The following is a 25,865-nucleotide window of genomic DNA, read 5'->3' as shown; positions in this document are numbered from 1 at the left end:
TTGGGGGTTAGTGGCAGTTCTGAAAAACCTAAAAAAGTATTTCATTTTGGGCCTAATTGAATATGAAATTTTTGGTGAATTGAAAAGTAGAAAAAAAATATTTCAGGTCAAATGAATTTGAGCATTTTAAAAATGATTTTAAAATAAAATGAAATGAAAGGAGGGTGGGAAATGAAAAGTCGTTTCAAATAGAAAAACTGAAATGTTTGGTTTAGAAAACGTCGAAACAAAATATTTTGTTTTTTTCTTAATTTTTTTTTGTTTTTTGCAACTGAAACCATTTGCCGAGATTAACCCATATTTACAAAGTGTTTCAATCAAACCTGAATCTGCATTTTTTGCTGAAAAAAGTTTAGAACATGAGAAAGCTGGGTCAGACCAATGGTCCATCTAGCCCAATATCCTGTTTTCCAAAAGTCGCCAGTGCAAGATGCTTCAGAGGGAGGGAAAAGAACACGGTAATTATTGGGACTGTACCATAGGGGATTGATCACTCATGTTCTGGCAGTCCGAGGTTTAGGGACACCCAGAACAGCTGTTGCATCCCAGACCATCTTAGCTAGTAGTCATTGATGGACCTATCCTCCATGAACTTACCTAGTTCTTTTTTGAATGCAGTTATAATTTTGGTCTTCACAACATCCCCTGGCAATGAATTCCACAGGTTGACTGTGCATTATGTGAAGAAGTACTTCCTTTTGCTTCTTTTAAACCTCTGCCTCTTAATTTCATTGGGTGACCCCTGGTTTTTGTGTTATGTGAAGGGGAAACTAACACTTTCCCTATTTACTTTCTCCAGACCTTTCATGATTTTATAGACCTCTATCATATCCCCCGCTTAGTCATCTCTTTTCCAAGATGAAAAGTCCCAGCTCTACATGTAACATCTTGTTACTACTATGCATTTTCTGCATCCCCAGAATGTAGACACCTTATACTGATTAAGACAATTATTGGTTTTCTGTGAATTCCTAATACAAGTATAGTCAGACCAGAATATACTGGCTAAGCCTGCAAACTGCCTTGGACTTTCAGATGGTGACACTTCACTCCAGAAGGCAGATGCACTTTGTACCTATTCATTAATGGCGAAGTGGTCTGGGTACATACAGGCTACTGGCGAAGGCTTAGTAAAACAAGACAACATTAATGCAACTTTATGTAGCTTCTTTCACAGTCTGTATCTCCCCAGAGCACTCAAAGAGCTAAGCAAACCAAACCTGGGTGGTGTAAATGATAGAAAACTGACAGGAAAACACTGAGCCAAATCCATCCCTGGGGTAACTTCTCCACAAAGGCTGCACAAGTGAGTGGTATATGGCCAGCATGCACCCTCTGCCGTGGGCACTAATATAATCTCTGCCATCAGTTCCAGTTGTTCCCCATCCTGCATGCCGCATCACAATCTTGTCTAAATGGAGCCTTGACCATTTAGCCTACTCTGCTTCCATGTGTGCCCCACACTCCATTCAACACCTGCACCACTAGGGTAATAGGAAACGAAGTTTATTGCTGCATTAAAGAAGGTGATGAGCTGCTAAAGGACATGTGAGGCAGCCATTACACCGTGCTGCAGCTGTTAACCTCAGGATTCCCATCATGCCAACGAGAATTGGGTCACTTCATTTGCACTGTGCGTACAGATTTTGGAATGCAACAGCCAATCCATTGCTAGAAGCAGAGTGGTCTGATAGCTAGAGCAGGACCTGGGACTCCTGACTCTACTATTAATTTGCTTTTTGGGTTTAGCCAAGTCAGTCAGGCCCATGTTTTCAAAAGCGGCCTCTAGTTTTAGGTGTTGAAAGTTTTCAGTGTCCAAACTGAGACAACTAGGACTGGGAGTTTCAGATTTGCTTATGAGATTTAGATAGACAGCTATGGTTAATCTCAACTGGTTTTTTCCCCCCCATAGGTTCACAGATATTCAAGCTGTAAGAGACCACGGTGATCAGCCACAGAGCTTCCCAGAATTACTTCCTGTTTGAACAAGACCAGATATTTTAGAAAAACATCCAGTCTTATTTGCCAATGACAGAGAATCCACCACAACCTTTGGTAAGTTGTTTCAATGGTTAATTACCCTGACTGTTAAAAATTTGCACCTTATTTCTTGTCTGGATTTGTCAATTTGCAGCTACTGCATCTTGCTATATCTTTGTGTGCTAGATTGAAGAGCTGTCTATTATCACATTTCTGTTCCCCATGTATGTAGTTATAGACTGAACAAATCACCCCTTAACCTTCCCTTAGTTAATCTAAACAGATTGAGCTACTTGTGTCTTTCCTATGAAGCATGAATTGTGCATCTAAATCGCTTAGATTACTCTGAAAATTTCAGCCAAGCTGTCTGAAGTTAGGTACCTAAAAACTACAGAACGAAAATTCGACTCTTTATGTCTGTCTCCTAAAATTTATTTTTGCAGCAAGCTTTGGGCACTACAGCCATCCTCTGCTAGAGAGCTGGTTGGAAACTTTCTGTTGATTTTTTTATGTGCACGCGTAGGATAGAAAATAGTTTGACATTTCAATAAAAATAGCCTTCATTGAAAAACCTGAAAACCAAATGAATTTTCAATTGCTAAAAAAAACAAAACCAAGCCCCCAAACCATACCAAAACAACCAACCCAAACCCAGAGAAATGTAAAAGAAAATGTTGAACAAAAAAGAAAAAGAATTTCCTTGCAATTTATCATTGGGGGAAAATATCATGACAAATACAAAGTATCTGCCTATCTATTGATCTGCTACAGGGTCTCGTACAAACAAGAATGAGATCACAAATATAGCACATATTGGAAACCTCTGCCTGCTGTGGGAGACGAGGGACAAACATACAGGGACTTAGCATGTGGTCAGCACATCACACATTTAATACTAGAATACAAATAATGGAGAAATAATCCCAATAGTGGCCATTGCGGGCATCGCTGAGAACCCAAAGGCTGCAAGTTTTCAGTATTAGCTAAGCTTTATGGGCTACAGCTGTATGTTTTATGCTGCTCTTTGGAGAAGGTCTTTTATTCCTTGCTGCTATGTACTCCATAAGGCTAGGAGATTCATTCACAGGTTAATAATTGTGCAGCCATCACACACCTCACCTCTTTCCACTCCAACTGCAAGGTGTGCTTCTCTAGCACAAATACAGAGCAGTGTGTACAACTCTACCAAAACAAAACCCTCCACTGCGCACACAGTTTCCTCCCTGGAGGAAAGAAAGAATGAACCACATGTGGCATACGTTAGTCATGACACAACTTCCGCAGTGCTGAGGCAGGCATAAGAACCTGAAGAGAATAGAACCAATAAACGATATGTTGGGAGTGGGATAGTGTAAACTAGAGATGGATGAACTATATGTTGTGAAAAATAGATCAGTCTCATTAACTTGCCTTTCCTGCCTCCACTCCTGCTTGGTTCTGTCTCCCCCACAGACTTGGTTTATAACAGGGTTACCCAACTGTGCAACCCACAGCATCCTAAAGGGCAGGCTGCGGGTGCCCTAAGGGCAAAGGCAATTCACCTCTGGGGCATGCCAGCTAGCAGGCAGATGTGATTGAGCTCTCAGCGATGAGCACATATTCTATGTTTACTTATTTCAGAGTAAAAAACAACCACCTCCCAAAAAAACCCTTTACGCAAGACATCAGTATGAGTCTTGCTGTAACAAATATTGAGCATCCCTGGTTTATGTCCATGTCTCCAATGAGATGTGGAAGAATCAATCTCTTGGGAAGACAAAGAAAGTTGATCCGACAATAAGCAAATTATGATCCCTTCTTCCAGAGAGTGACGCTAATGTTAATTTACAGCCGTTCTGTACAATAATACTTTCAGTGAGCAGGGTGGGGAGGGGCACCTCTCTCTGTCTCCTTTCTCCCTGCCACCTCCCCATTGTAATTAGTTGTCAAAATTTTGTGGATGGAAGGGGGCGCACTCGGACCCTGATGAGAAGATACAGCAAAGATTCCATTTCATCTTGAATTTGACATTAAACTTTAATAGTCTCAAGGACAAGAAGCCAAGAGATATCAGATGTAATGAGATAAAGCAAAGTTTCTCTGACAGCAAATTTGATCACAAATGGGCTCTGAGATTGCTTCTTTGATATAAATGAAACATAATTCATCTTCCAGTGCTTTGAATGGGCTTTGAGGCCATGTATAATAACTCTGTCGCCATTGCCTAGCCCGGACAAGTGCCCGCATAGCAAGAGGAGAAAGGGCTCGCTGAGACCCTGCTCTCCTTTGTGGTTCTGGATGGGAAAATCAAAGAGAAGCAGTGAGCTGCCAAAAAGCTAAGTGAGCAGCCTGGTAAATGGAAGCTGGTGACTGAGATAGGAGGAACCATTCCTGCCAGGCACACCGAGCCATGGAGCTTTGGAGCAGGAGCGACTTGTGGGCTCCCCTCACCCCCCACTTAGTGGAGCATGATAACACCTGCCTGGGCTGCTCATGAACAAACGGGGCAGGGGGCTCTGTATGCCAACACAACGGTGGTAAATCATTGCCCTTTGCACAAAGAGCCACCTGCCCTCTGAGGGTTTCCAAAGGCTTCCCAAATGCACTGAATGAACTAAGCACCAATAACACCCCAGTGAATTTAGTGTGTCCATTTTACAGAGGGGAAACAGAGGCACAGAGACACGCTTGCTGAAAGTTGCTCTGTGAATCAGTGGCAAAGCTGGGAGTGGGACGCAGGAGTCCTGACTGCAAATGCCTTTCCCTAACTACTGGACCACATTCTGCCAAAACCAGAGCCAGGTGAGACAGCCACAGGGCAATAGTGCTGCTGGCTTTTATTGAGGTGTTTGCTTTCCCTACTGCCTGCCACCATTCCCTTTTTGTTTATCACTGGTGTCCAGGGAGTGCAGTGTGAGTGTGTGATCGGCATCCAGGAACTCATAACTCTGGTAACGACCCTCCTCATGGCTTTGGACAGGGCCACTTATTCTGCCACAGTCATTCCATCAGTAAAATGGGGATAACACTCCTTGCAGGTATGCTGGGAATACAGCCAGGCAGATATTTACAGTGCTTGCCAATGTCAGATCAAATAGGGAACATATAGCTCACTAACGATGCTTGCAGCCCTTTGTGTTCATATCTAGAATTATTAATGAATTTTTTATTTTTGCTATTCTCAGGGATGTTGGTAGAAAGCTGAAGTCTTTTTTATACTGGTGCAAATATGTGTTCACATGAAGTTTTGTGCTGGGACTACTCAGGCAATCATCTTTAAATTGCTTTGAGCATTGGCCAAGTTTCACTCATCCAATCAGCAAGCAGAAATGACAGCATGTGACTTAAGGACCCATCTAATACAAATACCATAAATAAGGCATAGCAAGCAATCAAAGACACAAGTGAAGCAAACTGTTTACAACAAGCCATAGGCTGAAATAAGTTCACACAGAAGGTACATTGAACAATTCTGAAAAGCAAGTTCATGAAAGTCCATGTGTTTGCACTGAGCTAAACAGAATAAAGGGCTAAATTCATCAGCTAAATCATTTGTGACAAAGAGTCAGCCCAGCTCTGGTTGTGAGGATTAATTAGTTAATGTTTGCAGAGATGAAAAGAGTTGAAAGACTGCCAAATGTTGTTATCAATTAGAGTCATTTGAGAAGTAATACTTGCAGGGAGGATTTGTACATTGTGGCTACATTCTAACAAAAGCACTTAAGCATGCTCTTAAATTCCATTTAATTCAATGGGACTTAAGCATAGGCTTAAAGTTAAGCACGTTGTTAAATGTGCAGCTGCAGAAACCACCTTTCATTTTCAAGAAAAAAAATCTGCCATGAGACTGCAGTGAGTTCTACGTTGCCTGCTCTGTACCGCATAAGAAACACCCCCACTGAATCCTCCCCCCAGGTACCTTGTTGCTACTGATGTTGTATGGGATTGAACAGAAAAAGCACAGCATGCCATTTTCAGACAATAGCTGCAAGTAGTGCCACTGGGCCAGTTCAGAGAAAATCTGACTTTGATTGAACAATTTGGACCTGGAAATGCTTGGCCTGGGACAGTCAAGATGCCACTTTTCCGAGCATAAGTGTCACGTTCTTTAGAGAGCAGCTATGACAAAGGGACTCAGACAGCTGGAGATGTTACAGGAGGATCTTGGAATATTCATCAGCCAGGAATATCTGGAATCAGGGTAAACTCTTTGCTGAGCACAGAGACTGGGAGGCAGGATTCCTAAGTGATATCCTGCTCTGCCACTGACTCTTTGTGACCATTAGACAAATCTCTTCACCTCCCTGAACTTCAGTTTTTCAGTCTGTAAAAAGGGTGTAAGAATCACGCTCATATGCAAAAGTTGTAAAAACACCTTTATCAAGCACCTTTGGCTGAGGATCTCTACCCACTTATCTAGCTGTCACCAAATTTTTATACTGTGTGTATCCTGATAGCTGAACAAATTAAGCCCCACAAGAACCCTGCCATCCTTTCCTAGGCAGGGAAACTGAGGTTCTTGAAATTAAGGTCACGCAGCAGGTCAGGTGGCAGAATCAGGAGTAGAACCCAGGTCTCCTGATTCCTAACCTGTGCTGTTCCTACCCCATGCTTTGTAACAAGGCCAGGTACAATGGCAGTAGCCATGATATAAATGAAATAGCAAAGTATAAATTGTTTTGAGATCCACAGATGCAAGTAGCCAGGGAAGTGCAAAGCGTTTTGCGATTCCTAACAATCACTGTCCCTGCACGGCTGAGGAGGGGACTTTCTACCATGCTACCTCTGCACCCAGTGGCCTCCCGCTAACTCCTTAAGAGGCCCCATTCTTCTGCTTATCTACAAGACGCCTCCGAGGAGAGGACCTTGGGTCTGACAGTGCTGACACTCTAATTATAATGGATTCATTTTGCACCATTTCCTGATCCTGTTATTATCTTTGTCATCAGAATTAATTTAGTGCTGTGTGTTCCCCCCTCCCCCCCTTTCCCCTTTCTCATTACAAGTGTCTCAAAAAGGATCTGACAGAATTCTAATGACAAACGTGTTCTGTGAAGTACAATGATGTGCGGTAATAGCATGACCTTTTCACAAAGCTCCCTGGAACACAATCACAGAAGAGCCCTTGGTGCCAAGCCACTGTCTGGGCAGCGCTGCTCCCTTACTGCCCTCTCTGATTTGCAGGTCCTGAGACACCCTTGTGGAGACGGACCTAAATTCTGCTGGGTTGCCCTGGGGTAAGTGGCAACCATAGCAACATTCCAGATGGCGCAGCACTGAAGGGCTGGAATGCACCAATCAGCGCCTGCCCTCAGCATTATATCTGTTAGGTATATTGCGCTGTTTGTGTGCCTGGTGTTTTTCAGAACAAATAAGGGTGGATTCTCTGCCCAGATGAGATCATATCTAATATCCTTCTCAAGCAGGTGCTTCAGAGCATGGCAAACATCCTCCTATCCCTGGTCAATTCAGGGCAATTCACTTTTGTGCACAATGCCTCTGGCCAATTGTGCAAATGTCTTGAGGGGGGAAAACTTTCCTCCTAACCCTTTGGGAGAATCAGATTATGCCCTGAAGCATGAGATTTGATATCCCTAGCCTGCTTGTAAAATCTGCTATAGATTTTTTTTTAAGGCACTCTGTCTTCTTTGGTTTTTACAGACGCCTGGCCTGACCTGGAAAGGATATTTCCAGGATGTTATGTCAAAAGTGTATCTCCAAGGAAGCGCCCAGCCCTAGCCTCTCTGAGGAGCTGGGATTCTGATTCCGAGCTGAGGCAGTGTTTGGCTTTTGTAATGAATGCCATGAACCTTTTGCTTTCACAGACTGGAACCAGATAATGTCTAGGCAGGTAAACCAGCTGCTGACTAGCTCAGAATAGTGCACCTCCTAGTCTATTGATTTGTTATTCTGTCTCCTGCCCAGCCTGATTCTTTGTCTCTTCCACCTGTTACATCTTGTCTTTTAGACTGTAAGCAATTTGGGGCAGTGGCTGTCATTTATTATTTATTTGTATAGCTCTCAGCACGGGGGGACGGCCCAGCCAGGTTGTGCCTTTTAGGTGCTGATAACTAAATATTTCGAACCAGCAGGGATTTGTTGTGGTGGTGGTAGTGATTTTAGCTTTTACATGAACAGCACTAGAATCTGCACGGGTCATCTCCAGGCAACTTTCCTGGCCTAGCACCATGGGGTCCTGGGCTCTACAGCAATACAAACAATAATAATAAGGGAAAACACACCAGAAATTTTAGAGACCTGAAAAGTGGTGGTGGTGGGAATCCTTTTCTCTGTTTGGCTAGCTTCAGATCCTCACTTAACCAGAGAGGACCTAAATTCTTGCTGCGGTGCTGTGCTCATTGGAGAAGGAGTCAAGGCTCTGAGCTGTTTAACGGGAGTGTGCCTATTCATTGTGGTGAAGAAGAATTCATTTTCTTCATGAGCCTGAGTAAACGCATGGGGGAGGCTCAGGAAAGAAGAAGAGGAGAATTTTCCGTTGCAATTGCAGATACATTAATCGTCTGCTGGGAAATGAACAGAAGGTTTTTACATGATAAAGAAGCCTGAAAATTAAGGATGGCAGCCTCTTCATTTTCTGTGGGTTTTGTTATTTTTATTATCATTAAATTGCTTCTAGTGACCTGTAATATTTTTGTACAGTAACAATTGCAAACGTTGGAGGGTTAAGCCCTCCCTACCACACCACACACAGAAACACCTGTTAATTTTATCCTTAAGGGCATGACTGATGCTCCCCAATGCAAAGGAAACTAATTCAGCTCTTCCTAACTCATCTTGCTGGGCCCATGAATCCAGTACCTAATGTTCCCTGGAGCATTAGGGCGAGTTTAAAGAGGAGCTAATTATACAAAAGCTATATACTTGCAAAGATAGATAAACAAATGAAAGACTTCTGGTTCATGACTGGTTGAAAGCAGTCATGTGACAAGTCAGAACTTTGCTATCCAATCAGATTCCATATACAATTATCCGCTCGCTAGTTGGCTCATCAGCTATCAGGCATACTTGTTCTTATTATTTTATTATAATCGTATTTATTATTATTTTATTGTTTAATATTTTTATTGCAGTAGTACCCAAATACTCCAGTCAGGACAGGGGTTCCTTTCTGCTAGGAGATGTACAAACGATTAGGAAAACACAGTTCCTGCCTCTAAATGCTCAAAGGCCCAGGGTCCTGCAGACCTTCATCCACACACCAACCCCCTTTATTTTATTTATTTGAAAATGTACTCCGCATTGAGCTCATTACAGCATAGGGGCTTCAGCAGACATGTGACATATGAAGGTTGGAGAGAAGGGCAAAGGTGAATATATACAATTCTCTTTGTACATATGCTTACTGGCCTGGCTCACATAGGTATATCATGTAAATGTCAGCTAACTCCCGAGATCAGACTCTTTAGAATGTGAGTTTCAGTTACATGTGATGAATTCTTGGCTGCCGTGAAATGCTCTGAAGAGGTTGCCGTTGAAGGCATTCAGAACGTGTGTAACAATGCACGTTTCTATGACTTTCAACATTTGGGACTATTTTTTACATGAAAAACATCAAAGATCCCTCTTTATTTTGTTTTTTTTTAAACACAAAACCACTTCGTCCAATCTCCCTACTGAAAGTTCCACGTTCCCTTCAATATGTAGCTCTTCATGGTGTTCCAGGGCTGCCGAGCCTGACCCTGTAGTCTCACTTATGTGTTGTGCTGTGCAAAAGCCTCTTGCTCAGCCCTTCCTGGGCAGATTCGATTTTGTTCTCAGCAGATTATTGCAGAATTCATTTAAAAAGAATCCAATAGTTATGTTCCCATGAGTTTAGTGTTCAGCTGGCAAAAGGCATTGCCCTGGGACAAGCAATCTCCTCTTCAAGCATAGCATGAGGCTAGCATGGACACCTTCACTGGCGAAGGTGCTCCCTTCCTGTGCCAGTGTGCTGCAGCTGTATCCTCGGGACACCATCACTGGGGATGGGCCAGAGTTCATTTCCCATCTTCCTCTGACAAGGGAACCAGGTGCCTGTGGCCTGGAGGCCTTTTCACTAGGAACTGCCCCCAAACTCGTTTCATATGGACCAGCCGAGTGAGAACTGCGGGTCGCTACTGACGGCGCGTTGATTTGAACCAGCAAGCTCAAGGCTCCTTGTCCCTCTTTCCATGCCCTGAGCCCCCCCCGACTCTGCACCCACTGTCTGGAGATGCTGAGCCAGCTACCCTCTCACCTATTCGGGTGTAAATTAGCAGTAATGCTAGTGAAATCAGTGGAGTTACACAGGGGTAAAACTGGTGAAAATGAGAGGGTCCGGCACTGTGTGTCCAATATGCTTTTCTGAGCCTGCTACTTCCTGGGTTTGGAAAACCGCTCCAGTGTCTGACGCTCTGCGGCGCGAGAGATTTGTCCTCCCCTGGTGTTGTGCCACTGGTGTTGAGTGGGTTTAGTGCCTGTTGTTGACAGGGCTCTTCCTGCATGAAACTCCTTGTGAATATGAAAAGTTGAATTGATTCGCTCTAATAAATGAAGCAGTTGGATGTCTCATTTGTGGTTTGACATCCATGCCAGCACCGCAGCTGCTGCTTCTCACCCCTGCCTGGGAGATGCACTTATTAAAATGGCATTCTGCAAAGTTACTGCAATTTACCAGGAGCCAGTCTATTTGCAATGGGCTTCTGGTAGGGAAGGAGTCGCTGCTGGGGGGAGAAGGAGGCAGGGGGTGCTGGGAAAGCTGGAGTTTTCTTTTGATGTCAGCGTTCTGTCAATAGATCATTGGCTCATTCATTGCGTCCCTGTCACCAAAGGAAATCCATTAAGGATTCCTGGTGGACTTTGGATATTCCATGCGTGGTTATAATGGATTGGGCCACTGTGTCAGACGCTATTTGGGCTCTGAAGAGTTAGTATGTGTATTGCCACAGGACTTGCTGATTCACAGACTCTGATGCAGAGACCAGAGGCAATTGCAGAGACTGAGAACACAGCCAGGCTAGGCTACAGCAGCAACTCGCCAGAAATGCCGGGGGCGTGGCCCTGTTCCCCAATAGAGGAGTTTGGGATTGGGTATAACCGCACCCGCCTGTGCCAGATTTCCTAGCTGTGCAAGTGGAACGCAGGGAAATTAGTCAAATTACGCATTACAAACAATAGTTGAGAGACCAGTGTTCCTGTGTCTGGATCGATATCCCCATAAACAGCGGGTGAGGAATGTTCTGTGATGCTGTTGTAGCAATTCCTTTGGTTATTTAGTGCACTGGTAAATTGTTTATTAGGGAGCTTTAAAACTAAATAAAACCCCCAAACCCAAGCCCTACAGCAACAAAACTTTATGATATCACAGAATCCCCTTCTCCTGTCCTCCATCTCCAGATTCAGCCTCACCCACTGGATTCTACCCAATGTGCCTTAGCAGCACTGAGCTTTCTAGAAGCTCAGTTAGATATGGAAGCAGAGGGCAAGCTGGGAAAGATTCCCCAGGATGCTCACTGCTTTGGTTTGGTGCTATCGCACTTTTTTGGGCATTCCCATGGTATTCATCACTGTTGAATTTGAGCTCTTACAAAGACGAATGAATTACCTCTGGGAAGTAAGCCAAAGACTTTGTCTCCTATTTTACAGGTGGGAAAACTGAGACACAGAGAGGGGAAGTGACTGGGGTAAGGTCACGTCAGTAAGTTTGTGGCAGAACCAGGAACACAAGCCAAATCTCCTGAGTCCCATTCCTAGATCTTAACACTAAGACCGTCCTTTCTCTTCAGAGGGGCAGTATGGGAAAGGCTGAGTTTGGTCCTGGGTTTCAATAGCACTTCAGGGAACTAGTATATGTGGCAGGGTTGGAGAGGAGAGGGGTGATGGCTTTGCCCCTCTGTGCCCTGCTGGGTGGTGCCCTTCTCTGGCAGGTATCTCTGACGAGGAAGTGATTTTGCCCTCTCCTGCTCCCCTTCACTTGGTACTGTGGTTCCATCGCAGGATTAAAAACAATCATGATAAGTCAAACGCTCTCCCCCGGTCTCGGTGAGAGGCTGAGAACCAGGGGTAAGAGTTTATCCATCCTCAATAATAATGCACTAGAGTTGCCAGTTCCCTGCTGACTCAATTTGCTTGATGCTAAAAAATCAGTGACCCAGGCGACCCTTTGATGCTAGCAGAAGAGAGTCTAAAGACTCGAGGCTGGACCATCCAGGGACATCAGGATGTTAGGAGCTATTAACAGCGTTGTCATGGGCTCAATATGCCCGGGATTTCACACCAATCGAGGTAAGCGGATAGTTGCTGCGAGTGCAGAGATCAGGTTAATTAAATCTTTGTTTAAAAACTCCAAAGCGCCATTACTGAGATCAGGAGGGAGTTAATTAAACAAGAAAGGTGGGAGGTGGCAGCTGATGGGGGCTCAGGCATTTCTGCAGAGACTGAGCTTACACACGGAGTCAGGTTCCAGTTCAGGATTTGCTCTTTGGGCACAGCAAAGGGAGGCATTGGCAAATCTTGACTAGTCACGTTATTGCTAGAGATGTCTGGAGGGGCTCAGACATTTGAATGCATCTCTGGAGTTTCTCCAGAAGGATTTCTCATGAGGTTTCCAGCATTTCCTGCTTCAGCTGAGGCCAGAATACTAGGAAGGACTGTCTGTCCGCACTTCCACCCCAGCAGGAATGACCAAGTGCAGAGGCAGCGCAAAAATGGGTTAGGATGAGGGTGGAGGGAGGTTATGGGGGGAAGTTAACCCAGTTTAGTAAGGAAAAGGATCAGGGGGTCACATTTGAGTTTGAAAATGTTTAGAGGACAGGAAGTCATAAGTGAGGAAGCATGGCCCAGTGGTTAGAGCATTTGGGGATCCCATTTCAGTTCCCTGCCCTGCCACAGACTTCCTCTGGGACTTCAGGCAGGTCACTTAGCCTCTCTGTGTCTCAGTTCCCCATCTGTAACATGGGGAGAATAGCCCTGCACTCTCTCAAGAGGGTGTTGTGAGGATAGATTCATTAAATTATTATGGGGAGAGCAGGTTCTGCAGTGTTGGGGGCCATATCAATATGACAGAAAAAGAAAGGAGTTTTGGTTGGTCTCAGACTCATCTACAGCAGACATTAGACCACAACACAAAGATCGCCACCTAACTACAAAAGGAGCTCAGAAGGAGCTCAGGACTGGAACAGCAGGGGGTTTTCTGGGTCATGAATGAGGTGCATTGGCAATGCTGTGTGCGGGCTCCAGACTGGACAGCCAAGCATAATGGGGACCTGGTCCATGACGATGGGTTCTATGTTCTACGATAACACTGTAATGTTACACCCCATATTCTTCATGGAAATATGGTTATGATATGAATATGGCTTAACTAAGATATACTTTATGCAAGATGGCTCATGTGAGGTATCATTGGAAAGGTTATGATTTACTGAATGTGTTTATCCAATTTGTATGCATGTATCATTTCTGTATCTGAAGATGGGAATATTGACCATGTCTCCGTACTTCAAATGGGCTATATTGGATGAGGCCAAACAATGTTAATGACTTATTGAAGAAATGCACACAAGCATAAGGATTACCCCAGGAACTGTGTGCAGTAGAAACCTCTCAGAGAGAGCGTGACACAATGGGAACTGTTTGACCCAGTCAGACAGCTCGGATGGAATGGGAACTGTTTGACTCAGGTCACAGCAAAAAAGCTTTCCAGCAAGTGTGGGGAAGATATAAAAGAGGAACAATGGCAACAGGAGGGGACCTCACTCTCTGTACAACACCACACCTGAAATCACCTGAGGAACAAAGACTGAACTGTGGAAAGTGATGGTCCCAGGCTGGAAGGATTTTTAGCCTGTGTAAGAAAACCTGGGAAAGCCAAGGCAACTTGTGCCTTAGGAATCTGCCAGCATGTTTATCACTCAGGGTGAGAATTTGCTAATTTGTATCCTATCTGTCTAGTGTGTTAAACTCAGTTTGCGGCTTTTGTTTATTTACTAAGGTAATCTGCTTTGTTCTGTTTGCTATCCCTTTAACCACTTAAAAATCTACCTTTTGTTGTTAATAAACATATTTCTTGTTTATTATTAAACCCAGTTTATGTAATTTCTAACTGGGGGCGGGCAAGAAGTCATGCACATCTCTCTTCACATTGAGGAAGAGGGCGGATTTTTATGAGCTTGCGCTGGGCAGATTTTTCTATACAGCGCAAGACAGTATTATTTTGGGTTTATCTCGCAAAACGGGTGTGCACGTGAGTGCTGGGGTAGTCCTCTTACACAGAGCTGACTTCAGTCTGTGTCTGCAGTGGGGTGTAGCCATACCTGTGTGTGCGTGCTGCAAGAGGCCAGAGAACCAAATTCAGCAAAGCAGGGAGAAGGAACCCAGGCTGGTTGAGCAGAAGAGGCTCAGTGAAATCCTAGTACATCAGGTGGCAGCCCACAAGGGGCGGGGGTCCAATCCGTCTCAAACACAAATAATAATAAGGATCAAGGCAGCCAAAGATATTCAGCATGTCCTGTCCTGGGACAGAGCTGTAGAATCATTACCGGTATCCATTTTCTTCTTGTTCACTCTGAGTTCAGTGGAGTTATTCCAGATTTCCACCAGTGCAAGTGAAAGGAGAATCAGGCCTATAGAGTGAATCCCCTGGTCTGCTTGCACGCACATCTGTGTGTGATTTCTGTGCATGTGTCTATGAACTGCCAAGTGCTTTTCTACCTGAGGGAAGTCTGAACTAGCACCTTGCTCAATTGAAAAGGTAAGGGGAAGCGGATGGGGAAAATCAGTGGAACTTCTTTCGCACATCAGTAAGACAAATTTCTCTCCAGGAGCCGTATTTGTTATTTGGATATCAGACTGGCTGTAATCTGTTTCCATTTTCATTATGTGTGTCCCCGTCAGAAGCTGGAGGCTCAGTGGCAGACACCCCGCTGTTTCCATTTGGCTGTATGAGGCGATAGATTAGATTCCTATTTGGTTCATGGAAGATCCCTAGTGATATCAATTAGATATGTCAGAGGGACTCAGGGGAATATTTCTTCCTTTATTTATTTATTGGAGTTGAAGACATCGCATGCTATCACTGAGTCACTCAATGTCTCTCTCTCTCTCTCTCTGGCTTGTAATAAATCACAGCAAAGGTTATTTTCATGAGGAGAGATACTGTTATCAGGTCTGTACCCAGGAGTGCAGGATTAAGAGTTTCTGCTTTAAAGATCTGGACACTCAGTCTGTCTCTCTCTGATTGGTGCTTGCGCATTTATTTAAAACAGAGTTGTCTCCTTTGTAATGAACTGGTTCCATCAAGCCATGGGAGGATGGGGCTAGCAAGAAATAAGAAGCATCTCACCAGAACCTTGCTAATGCCCAAAACCCTTACATTTTTAACATCTTTAAAACTTTGGGTAACTTTTTTCTCCCCAGTTTTCATGTATGCGCCTGCTGCAGTTTCGAGCAACTCTTACAATGAAATTCCAAGTGGGTAGCCATTCTCTGAGGGATTCCATCATAACTCCTGCATCCAAGGGAGTTCAGACTTCAGCAGGGCATCAGATATATTAATAATGAGCATTTTTTATACTCCCCTGTGCAAAGCCCCCTACAGGCAGGCCTTAACTAATTAATCCTCACAACATCTGGGGGAAGTAGGTGGATAAATATTTTTAGCCTCATTTTATAGGTGGAGAAGTTGTGTCAGAAAAGTGAAGTGAAGTGACTTGCCCATGGCCACACAAAACTTCAGTGGCAGAGCCAGGACGAAACCTCAGGGCTGCCTGTTTCCCAAACCTCCATATCATGCTCTCTTTTTCTCAAGTGTCCAACCCACACTCATGTATATGTCCGAGAACTATGACTCTTCTGTCAATATCACCTTGTTGATGCCCACAAGGACCCCAGACTGAAGTCTCTATTCTCTCACTTGGCCTAATCCTGAAAGGTTCTGAGCACTGGTTACTCCTACTGAAATTACTATTAAAAGATTTAAAGCAGGCGTAATCAAATACACAGGAGAATGGTGCAAATAACAGATATGTCAACGTCACAGAGCATGAAAGATGAAAGCAGACCAGAGAATGCCTGTCACCTTAGCTCCATCAGGCACTTCATTAAAATGGTGTCATCACCTGTCTGGGGGGGTGCAAGGGGACATGTTAACTGAGCCTCTCATTCTTCCTGTGTCATGTAGGAATAACAGGGCTAAAGCAAGCCTGACTTGGAAAGAGTGGGGATTGCTGAACCGATGGGGACATTTCTGGTTAAACAAAGGAAAAGCTTTAGCCTGTTTGAGAGCCAGTTGTTTGTCCCTGTAACCATGAAAAAGCAATTCCTGCATCATAAAACTACCATGCAGTTTGGCATGATTGGCAATCAAAGAGAGTCCTGGATCTGGAACAGTGAGGCAGGACTAAGTGGCATTAGCAGGACTGTATGGGAGGTCCAAACTGGAATGGCCGGGCATGGCTAGTTAGGAGGGCGGCTCGACCGATCTGACTGGGAGCCAAGGGTTGGAGTAGCTGGGTGGTCTGCTGTCCAGGCTCAGGCACACTGGCACTGGAGCAGTAGAGGCTGTGTGCAGGCCATAAGTGAGGCCTGTCTTTCAGCTGTGTTTTACTGAATTCCACCGGCAGTGATTTTAGAGGTGTGATGATGCAGGGCTGATTTTTGCTTTTTCGTAACCATATTTTGCTCATAATAAATGGGCTACTGACTATCCTATGGAAAATCTGGTAGCCTAAGGGATTGTTAATTCTGATATATCCTTGGACTTCCATCACTAGGGATCTCCCCTGCTCCTATTGAAGTTGATTGCAAGACTCCCATTATAACAGGCTATAAACATTGCTGTATGAGCATGATCTTATTAATCCCTCTCATGAGACAACTGTTATAAACAGAGCTGGTGGGGAATTTTTTTCCCTCATGAAAAAAATATTCTTCAATGTTTTGAGGGGTTTTCATTGAAAACCAAACTTTTTTTTTGGGGGGGGGGGGGAGGGAAGAGGGTTTGGTCAATGAAAACCCAGATTTTTTTTCTGAAAATTGGCATTTCCCAGGGAAATTTCCATTTCAGTAAAAAAGACATTTCCCACAGAAGAAACATTTTGATAGAGAATTTGCGACCAGCCCTAAGGTACCGTATTAGCCCCATTTTATGCATAGGTCCACTGAGACCCAGAGAGGGAAGCTACAGATCTCTGGTGCCAGGGTCAGGGTCGGAGCCAGATGGGGATTCTGAGGTCTTTTGCTCCCAGTTCTGTGCTCAGGTCTCCAGCAATTGTCCTTCAGGGTGTTGTGTCCTTCTCCTCAAGACTAAAAGAAACCTCTTGAATAGCTACAGTCTTGCTCTGAGTCTGAGGCAGAGAGGAAGCTTGGTTCATTATTTATTGCTGCAAGTGCCAGGGACTAGCACAGAAGCCCCTCACAACACCAGCCTCCTCTACCTCATTTGATTTCATATTTAACCTGTGAATAACCCAATGAATATCTAAATCAGCAGCGAGAGACGCACCCGGCTCGCAAACACCCATTATTAATGCACAAACACCGCTTGAATCGTCAGTTTACTCTGGCTCCATCTCTGGGAGTGAGTCCTGTTTGAATGTTAATGCCTGTAAGATGAAACCTAGCTGATTAAATTTTAGACTTGCAAATGGATTTGGTAAATAGACTTTAGGAAAGGTGGGACAGAGACTGCCTGCTTTGATAGCAGATACAGTGAAAAGCAGCACTTTGTGATTAGGTGAGAGATTCGCTCTTGGAGAATAGGCGTCTCAAGGGGCTGCTTTCTGGTGAGAAATCTTTTAAGTAAATAAATTTATGGCAGTTTTTCTTTTCCCAAACAGAAGAGTTCCTCAGCAGCTTCTCCTGGGCTTTCTGAGGCAGACTTAATGGGAAATAAATAAATAAAGAGAGAGGCTGGAAGCAGAAATCAGCTTGACAGTTCTCGAGAAACGTACAGGCCGATTTGGGACCGGGGAGAGGTTTGGATCAGGTTGGTGCAGTCAGCTAGCAGGACTTCTACATGGAAGTCCAAAGCCACTTCCTTGTGTCTGGTCCATGCTCGGCGTCGTGGGGAGGAAGATAGAAGACGACATTTAGCGCCTTCCTTGTGGCTTTGATTCCTAGTGCTCCGGGAGGGAAGTGTGGGCTTGTGGGTAACACACTAGACCTGAAACAGAGCTACAGTTCCTGACATAGCAATGGTGCTGTAACCTGGCCTGTAGCAACAGAAGGAGCTTTTCTGACACTGTTGCGACGTGGCGGTAATTAGGTTGACGGAAACATCCTTCCTCCGACCTAGCTGCGTCTACCTTTGCTGAGGTTGGCCTAGCTGCAGCAGTTGGGATATGGATTTTAAGTGTAGACCATGCCTCTCCATCTCTTTATGCCTCTCATCCCTGCCTGTAAAATGAAGTAAACAACCTTCCACTGTCTGTCTTGTCCACTTGGAGTGTAAGCTTTTCAGGGCAGGGACTGCTTCTTACCATGGCCTGGTCTACACTTAAAAATTAGATCGATCTAGCTCTGTTTCTCAGGGCTGTGAACAATTTCTGCTCCTTGACTGCCTTAGTTAGGTCAACCTAAATCCCTGGGTAGACATGGGTAGGCTGATGGAAGAAATCTTCCATCAACTTAACTGCTGCCTCTCAGAGAGATGGATTAACTACATTTATGGAAAAACCCCTTCCCTTGATGTAGGAAGCATCTACGCTATGGTGCTGCAGTGCCACAGCTGTGCCACTATAGTGTAGACATGTCCTGAGTGTATGTTCAGAACCTTGCAAAATAGGATCTCAAATCAAACTGGGACCTCTTGATGCTATTGTAATACAAATAACAATAATTCACAAACATGAATGAATTAGGCCTTAGAGTTCCCTGGGGAAGTGTATATGTTTCATTATCCCCATTTTACAGATGCAGAAACTGAGGCACAGAGAAAAAGACTTGCCCAACATCGCCCAGGGCGTCTCTGGCAAGCAGGCAATGGAATTCCTTCTCCTCAATTCCTTTCCCTAACCTTTTTTTCTAATACAGGAGCCATTTTTATTCCTGCTCAGCTTTCAGGTTTATTTAATTTTTCACTGTGAAAAGAAAACCAGTTTCTGAAATACTTTTAAAAATGCAGATGACAGGGCCCCTCACACCAACCTGTATGTATAATATATAGGGAGATTTTAATAACAGTGCTTGCATTAGTTCTTATCTGGAGCCATATGAAATATTAAGAGGAAAGAGGGGAAAAAATAAGTGCTGAAGCCGGAGTCTGGATTTTGCACATATTAAACCATTTATCTTTTGCTCCCCTGCTGAGCTCAACCATACATGGCTGCATCAGCCCAAAACCTCGAGAGAAACACAGCACTAGGAGGGAAAGTCCTAGGGGAAAGGGCTGCTCAGCAGCATGGGAACGGAGGAGCACTTTCCCTTGCCCCATCTCCCAGCGCCTCATTCAGAGGGAAAGGTGCTGCAGGAAATGGTGCTGGTTATTCTGTAGGGCTGCGCTCCCTGCTGAATCAGCACAGAACTAATGCCCCGGTGCTGCAGGGAGGGTGACTCTTTAAAGGGTGCTTTCACCTCTCTGTTCATCCTGACCCCAGGGTGGTGTTAGGGAACCCTGTGCTGCAGGGAGCCATGTGGGCGAGTTAATAGGATCATATTAGTCATCGTGGCGTGGCCAAATTCCAATCCAAGCATGGCCAATTCGTGCCTGGTGTCATGCCACAGATTGTGGTAGAGTTACTTGAGAGAAGAATCTGCCCCATTCTGTTGATATACATCCCCTCTGCAGTTCAGCTGGAATGAAGAAGGGCTGCTGCACCCCACCCTAGAGTTGGCTGCATTGTAGTGTCCCAGTACAGGTAGCCTGTGCTTTGCTGCTGTGATGGGATACACAGGTCTTTTGGTGCCTACCTGTCCCCCTGGAGGAATCCTGCCAGAAAGACCCCCCCCACCATGTATAGAGAGGCCCCAGTGAGCCAGACTGTGCCATTGTGTTTGGGGGGGTCGGAGCGGAGTCCCAGCTAAAAGGCTGCACTGAGCTGAGGTAAATGGGTGCAGCTGAGAGTGATGAGAGGCCTTAAAAGGAAGGGGTGGGGCTACCTGAGAGCGGTGTAGGGAATATGAGGGTCTGCAGCGCCGACAGCATTTGGGTCTGAAGCTGGGCGCAGGGAATGTGGGTCCCATTTACTCAAAGCCTCTAGAGGGTGAAGGATGTTAGGAGGAGGTTCTGGCCCATTGCTGCGGGCAGCCAACCTGGAACCACAGGGGGCCCTTCCTATGCAGGTGTCTCTAATCCCTTAGTGCTTCCAGAAGCTGGGGTGTTTCCGAAGCTGGCCCCATGGCTCAGCCCTGGGCAATCCCACCATGTGCTAACACTTGAGCAGTTCTTCTGGCCAGGGACAGGCAGGCACTTACAGTATCCATAGTGACGGGGTCCCTGATAACATCAGCTACCTGCTATTGCCAGCAGCCGTGGGTGTCAGGGGCAGGGAAGCAGTCACTGTGTACTCCCATCCCTGTGCCCTTTCCCTTTATTAATGAAAAGCCAGAACCAGCTGTTGCAGAGGAGCAAGCCCAGAGCAGCAGAATCTCTCCAGATTGCCAGCATCAAGGCAGCTCCCAGCACAAGCTGGCTTCCATAGCTAATGCGTGTCAGGGTCCTTCAGTTCTCTTTGCTACAGATCCTTTCTGCTGCTTTTGAAGGCATACTGCCTCCCCACCCCCACGCTCCTGGCTTACATCCCAACCCTTAAACCGCTAGAGGGTGCTAAGAGATGATACATATCATCTATCCTTCCCGACCCCCATGACCACTTTGTCCTGGTAGCAGAGCATAACTGTAGTATGCCTTCCCCATGCAGCAACGGCCAGCATGAGAGCCCTAAAAGCAGGATTAGCCCAGAGGGACCAGAGGCATTTGAAAGTCCATCATGCAAGAGCCATGTGGCTGATGGGGGCTCCTTCCCTTTCTTCCTTTTTTGAGGATGAATTCTAAGGCAAGAGTTTTATTACCACGGCAGCTCGGCGTTCTGCTGGGGGAGTTGGGATTAGTTAACATCAGTCAAGAATTATGCTTTCTATTTACCTGTCTGAAATTTCCATTACTTTTCTTGTTCTGTATATTGAAACATACATCATCTGTTCATTAAAGCATAATCTCCAAATTATACCGTCTCTGAGCAAACAAGGTTACACTGGCTGCTCGCATTAGAATGAATCAATATCGCACCACGCCTGCTGCAGCTGCTTTGGAGAAACCAATGCAAAATCCTCAATTGCTTGGCCAATCCTGCCTCCATACAATCTGCCAGGGGTTGGGAGCTAGGTGTTAGTTTGGCAGGGCAAGGCAAGGAGAAGCAACAAGGACGCCTAAGGATGAATTTACACCATCTGTAGCTGGAATCAGGGTCTGGCCTGGTATGTGCAGTGTTTGTAAAGCCCTTTGGCTGCTGCAGGATGAACGCTCTGCATTAATGTAATTACACGGTTCTTATCTAGTGCTTTCCATCTGCAGATCTCAAACCACCTCATTAAGGAGGACATTCTCATTATCCTCATCTTACAGATGGGGAAACTGAGGCACGGGGACATGCTGTGCCTTCCCCAAGATGACCCCGCTGGGCAGTGGCAGAGCCAGGGCTAGAAGCCGGCTCTCCTGAATCTCAGCCTAGTGCCTAGTCGCTAAAAGATGCCAATCCCTGAACCCAAGGGAGTTGGGTACAATGGGCCCAGCCTCTGAACCAACCCTTTCTTTGAGTTTATAACACACACACCTGGTGGAGCAAGGTCCCGCCCTACCCATCTGTGCCCATTGTTCTTTATTTGTGTTGCCCCTGGGGCATGAACCCAGGATTGTGGCCTCGGCATAGTGGGTGCTATACGGACACACAGTCCCTGCTCCAAGAAGCACAGAGTCCATCCCACCACTGCCACACTCACTCTGAGGCTGGGTGAGATTAAAGCCAGAGTCTGATGCTGTTCAGGGCCTCATGTCGCTGCCCACCCTGTCTCCCCTCATCAACCCCGCATGCAGACTTTGGCAATGGGAATGACTGTGCCCACTGGGGAGCCGACCACTGGAGGGGATGGGATACAGAGCCCTACGGTCAGGGTAGCCCGATGAGCTCATCATAGCTGGACTAATTACAATTGAAGATGAAGTCAGGGGGGCTGTACTGGGTAGTTGGGGCGATGCAGCTGGCAGAAGTCGGCCCTTCCAGTGTGTTTTGCAGCCAGCACCATCAGTGTTTGTGGGGCTCTCACTGGGTTCAAATCTAATGTGGAATTGCTCATCTGAGACTAAAGCAGGTTGAAAACATTTGACACCAATATTTTGGCAGCAATTTTTTGTTGTTTTATTTTTTTTTACCAGCCCCGTGAGCTGTATGTGGTCAGCAGTTTTCAAAACTTCGAACTTGACAAATTTTCATGGAAAAAACATCAATAATTGTTTTGTGACAAATGTTCCATCTTTTTCTGACCAAATCTGCCTGAGATTCCTTTTATTCCCCTGGACTGGACACCTAAAATCCAACCTCACTGACTTGTAGACGGAGGAAATTCTGATGTTGTAAATGGTTTGACTGATGGCTTTTTGGTGACCTGTGCAAAAATGTCAGATTTCACCCCCACCTCCAACACCTTGTAATTAGCCCTCTATAATGAATGAGTGATGTGAGCCAAATTTCAACAGGCTAGTTTACAAGGAAATTTGAAGAGCTGAAGTCTGATAAGAAACACTGGTGAACTCTTGGTGACCTCAGATGGAAAATTCAGCATCAAAATGGGAAGTGGGATTTTCCCTGTTCCCCATGCCTGCCCACAAACAAAAGATGGAACAAAGTTACAGTTTTCAAGAGCCTAGCTCCTTGGGAACATGGAGATTACCTCTGCGAATGACTACGGTAGCGGGCTCTATGGAATACTAGATATAATGTATTGCACACATTTGAAACATCATATTATTAGCAATTTAAAGCAATGGTTAATATACTCTGAAATTAGACAATTGCCAGGATAATTTAAAATAGCTCATGGCATGTTAACTGTTGCTATCACCACTTGTAAACCAAATGCCATTCAATTCCATGGAAAGAGTTCTATTAACTTCAATGAGCTTGGATTGGGTACCCTTCCATAGCCCCTATTAAGCATGTGCTTAAGTCTTTGCTGAAAAGGGATGGATTTACGCAATGACTTCAGTGGGAAATAAAGTGGGGTGTTATCCCCAGAGAACTCGCTTCCTTGAAAGGACATTGATTTAAAAAAAAAATCTTAAAAGAAATGAAACAAGTCAACTTTACTGTAAAAAATGCATTTCCCTCCTGCAGCTTCTCATGTTCCTGGATCTTCAGGGTTTTAGACTGGTATTGCATTCCTTTCAATGGGGGAGTATTCTACAGACTGTATTTGTCTTCCATAAAATGCCTTGTACTTGTATTTAAAATCTGTATAGTGGTGTGAGAGACATGGAATGCATAATAACTATTAGAGAGCTGTCCAGCGTCCATTGAAATTGAAACAGATGATAGGGCTCGGTGTGTTGCACACGGTGTATTGTTCTCCAGCAGGAGCATGGTAGACATTATCATTGAGAGACATTACTGCAATACCTGGACCACTATCCTCTGGGGTGAAGTAGCTGCTTTTGATTTGACAGTATTCATGGGAAAGTATTTTAAATAATACATGACGTTTCTGTGCAGTTCAAGGCTCATGTGCTAGTTTAACAGCAGTTGTGATGTGTTATCATTTGATAAACATGCTTGTTATATATTATGTATATCATATCCTGATGCCAGATTCACAGGAAATTTTTTCTGGTCATACAGCTGGGCTGTTTGCTCTGCATGTGGATTAGGTTATGTTAGCATCTCCATTGTAAAGTGAAGTCTAATCTCCCCATGCAGCCTGTGCTTAAACCAATGCTGCAGTGTAATAGAAAGGAGATTCTAATCACTACATCTAATTACAGAGAAGGACAAATCAATACAAAAGATTTTAAGAGTGTCTTAAATATTACAAATTCTCCTCTCCCTTTGGCTGGCACAGCCTCTTAGCTTCAGCGGGCTTTCATTGGAATAAGTGAGAGAAGAATTTGGCCCTATCTGCGTAAAGCAAAACATAACTACCAGGCAGGAAGAGGAAATGGCCATTTTGGCAGTCTGATGAGATTGACACCTGACGTGCCAATCAAAAATTGCATGCACGAGAAAGGCAGGAGATTTCCAAAGCTGTTGTAAGTTCTGTTTTGTTTCATGGTTAAGTTAACCCATTTAAATAACAACAGATCTCATTGGAGCGCTCTGGGACCCCAGGCGTTCAGTTGCTGTGTCTCAAGCCCCCTCAGCACACTGGAGCTCTTACTGGGAACCATGGCTAAAATGGCAGATCCCAGGGTGTGGACAGCAGTCCGTTCGTGGATGTGACAGACTTCTGAGAGTGAGGGCACCAAGCCCAAGCCCATGCGCTAAAAATCAGGCCCTTTGCCTGGCACCCAAAAATTGAGGCCCCGAGACTCACTGGTCACCTCTGAAACTCTCAGCCTCAGGTTCCTCTGGTTCTTTTGGTTTGGCTTTGTCTGCTGGTATCGGGCGCCAGGTCTGTAAGTACCTCAGGGCAGCGACTTCTGTGGAAGCTGGCCCAGCTCAACTCATGCTCATGCTCTACAAATACAGAATAAAAGGGAACCTGGAGATTCTGGAACAGTGACAGGAAATCCCCAACTGGCACACTTGTGCATTGAGGGAAAGAACCCGGGCCTTTCAGCAGGCTACCATAAACACTACTGTAAAGCTTAGACCTTGGGCAGACGGACAAAAAGTAGCTGAGTAAAAGAGAAATAAATGAGTATGACCATGTTATAGGTTGCATGTACCTTTTACATGAATTTTGACAGCTGCAGATGAGGGGGTTTGGATTTAAAAATGGAAATTGGCACTAGACTTTCATACTGAGGAGCACAGGCTTAGACTGGTTCAGCCTAGAGTCCATTATCCTGGCTCCAGCAGTGGCTAGTATGTGATGCTTCAGAGGAGAATGAGCCTCTTGAAAATGCACCTGGATGATTGTTGCATATGGGGATGGAGGGTGGGCAATTTCTTCCTGATCTTTATGGGGATTATTTCGCAGTCTGAAGCATGAAATCCGATTATCCACATCCCAGTGGGCATGACCACTGTGCAAATGGTATCAGTCGCACGAATGTTCAGTGCGCCCAGGCCTTGAATAGTAACTGTTCCCCAGCACAAACCTCACCACTTTCTATTCCAAGTGTTTGGTACACTGCTCTGACCTGCCTTTTCTAACATGGACACAAAGCAGAGCAGACATTAAAAACACAACCCTACCAAAGTAAAACACTGTGCTGCCCACACAATTCTCCTCCGGGGAAGAGGACCAGAGAGAGAACAAACCACATGTGCCTAGAGCAGGACAAATTTTATTGATCAACTTTTTCTGGTGAAAAATGCGGAGTAGGTGACACCAAAACATTCTGTGAAATCAGATCGATTTCCTTGAATTGTTTCAGTTGAAATAAACCTTAAAGATTCAGAAAACCTCCCCAAACATTTCATTTTGAGATTATCAAATGAAATGATTCAATTTTTTTATTCAAAACAACTTTTTGTTTCAAAATTTCCTTTAATTGTATTTTAAAAATGTATTAAAAATGTTCAAAATCAAAATGAAACATTTTAGCTTGACCTGAAATGATTTTTTCTACTTTTCAATTTGTCAGACGTGTCAAAACCTTTCATTTTTGGCTCTACCAGAAATGATTTTTTAAAATTATTTTTTGGAATTACCAGCAAACTGAAGGGTCTGTTCTTTGTCCAACTCTACACGTGGCAGATGTTAGTCACATCGCTTAATGTGCTCCCGGCAGGTTCTCAGATACTAAGGTGAAGACAGGATAAGAATATGTATAG

General features: G+C 44.8%; 1 long non-coding RNA gene across 1 annotated transcript in view; it reads left to right on the top strand.

The window, feature by feature from the left end:
- The first annotated feature begins 1,870 nt into the window (after positions 1-1,870).
- The window catches only part of LOC141975942 (uncharacterized), a 300,224-nt gene continuing 276,229 nt past the window's right edge, over positions 1,871-25,865 (top strand). Inside the window, exon 1 of the long non-coding RNA XR_012636030.1 lies at positions 1,871-2,055. This is a non-coding gene — a long non-coding RNA (uncharacterized LOC141975942). The remainder of the gene's footprint in view (positions 2,056-25,865) is intronic.

The sequence above is a fragment of the Natator depressus genome, chromosome 22, assembly GCF_965152275.1.
Source record: "Natator depressus isolate rNatDep1 chromosome 22, rNatDep2.hap1, whole genome shotgun sequence".
NCBI lineage: Eukaryota > Metazoa > Chordata > Testudines > Cheloniidae > Natator > Natator depressus.
The sequence above is the reverse complement of the archived record's forward strand: the minus strand, read 5'-3'. Positions and strand labels throughout refer to the sequence as shown.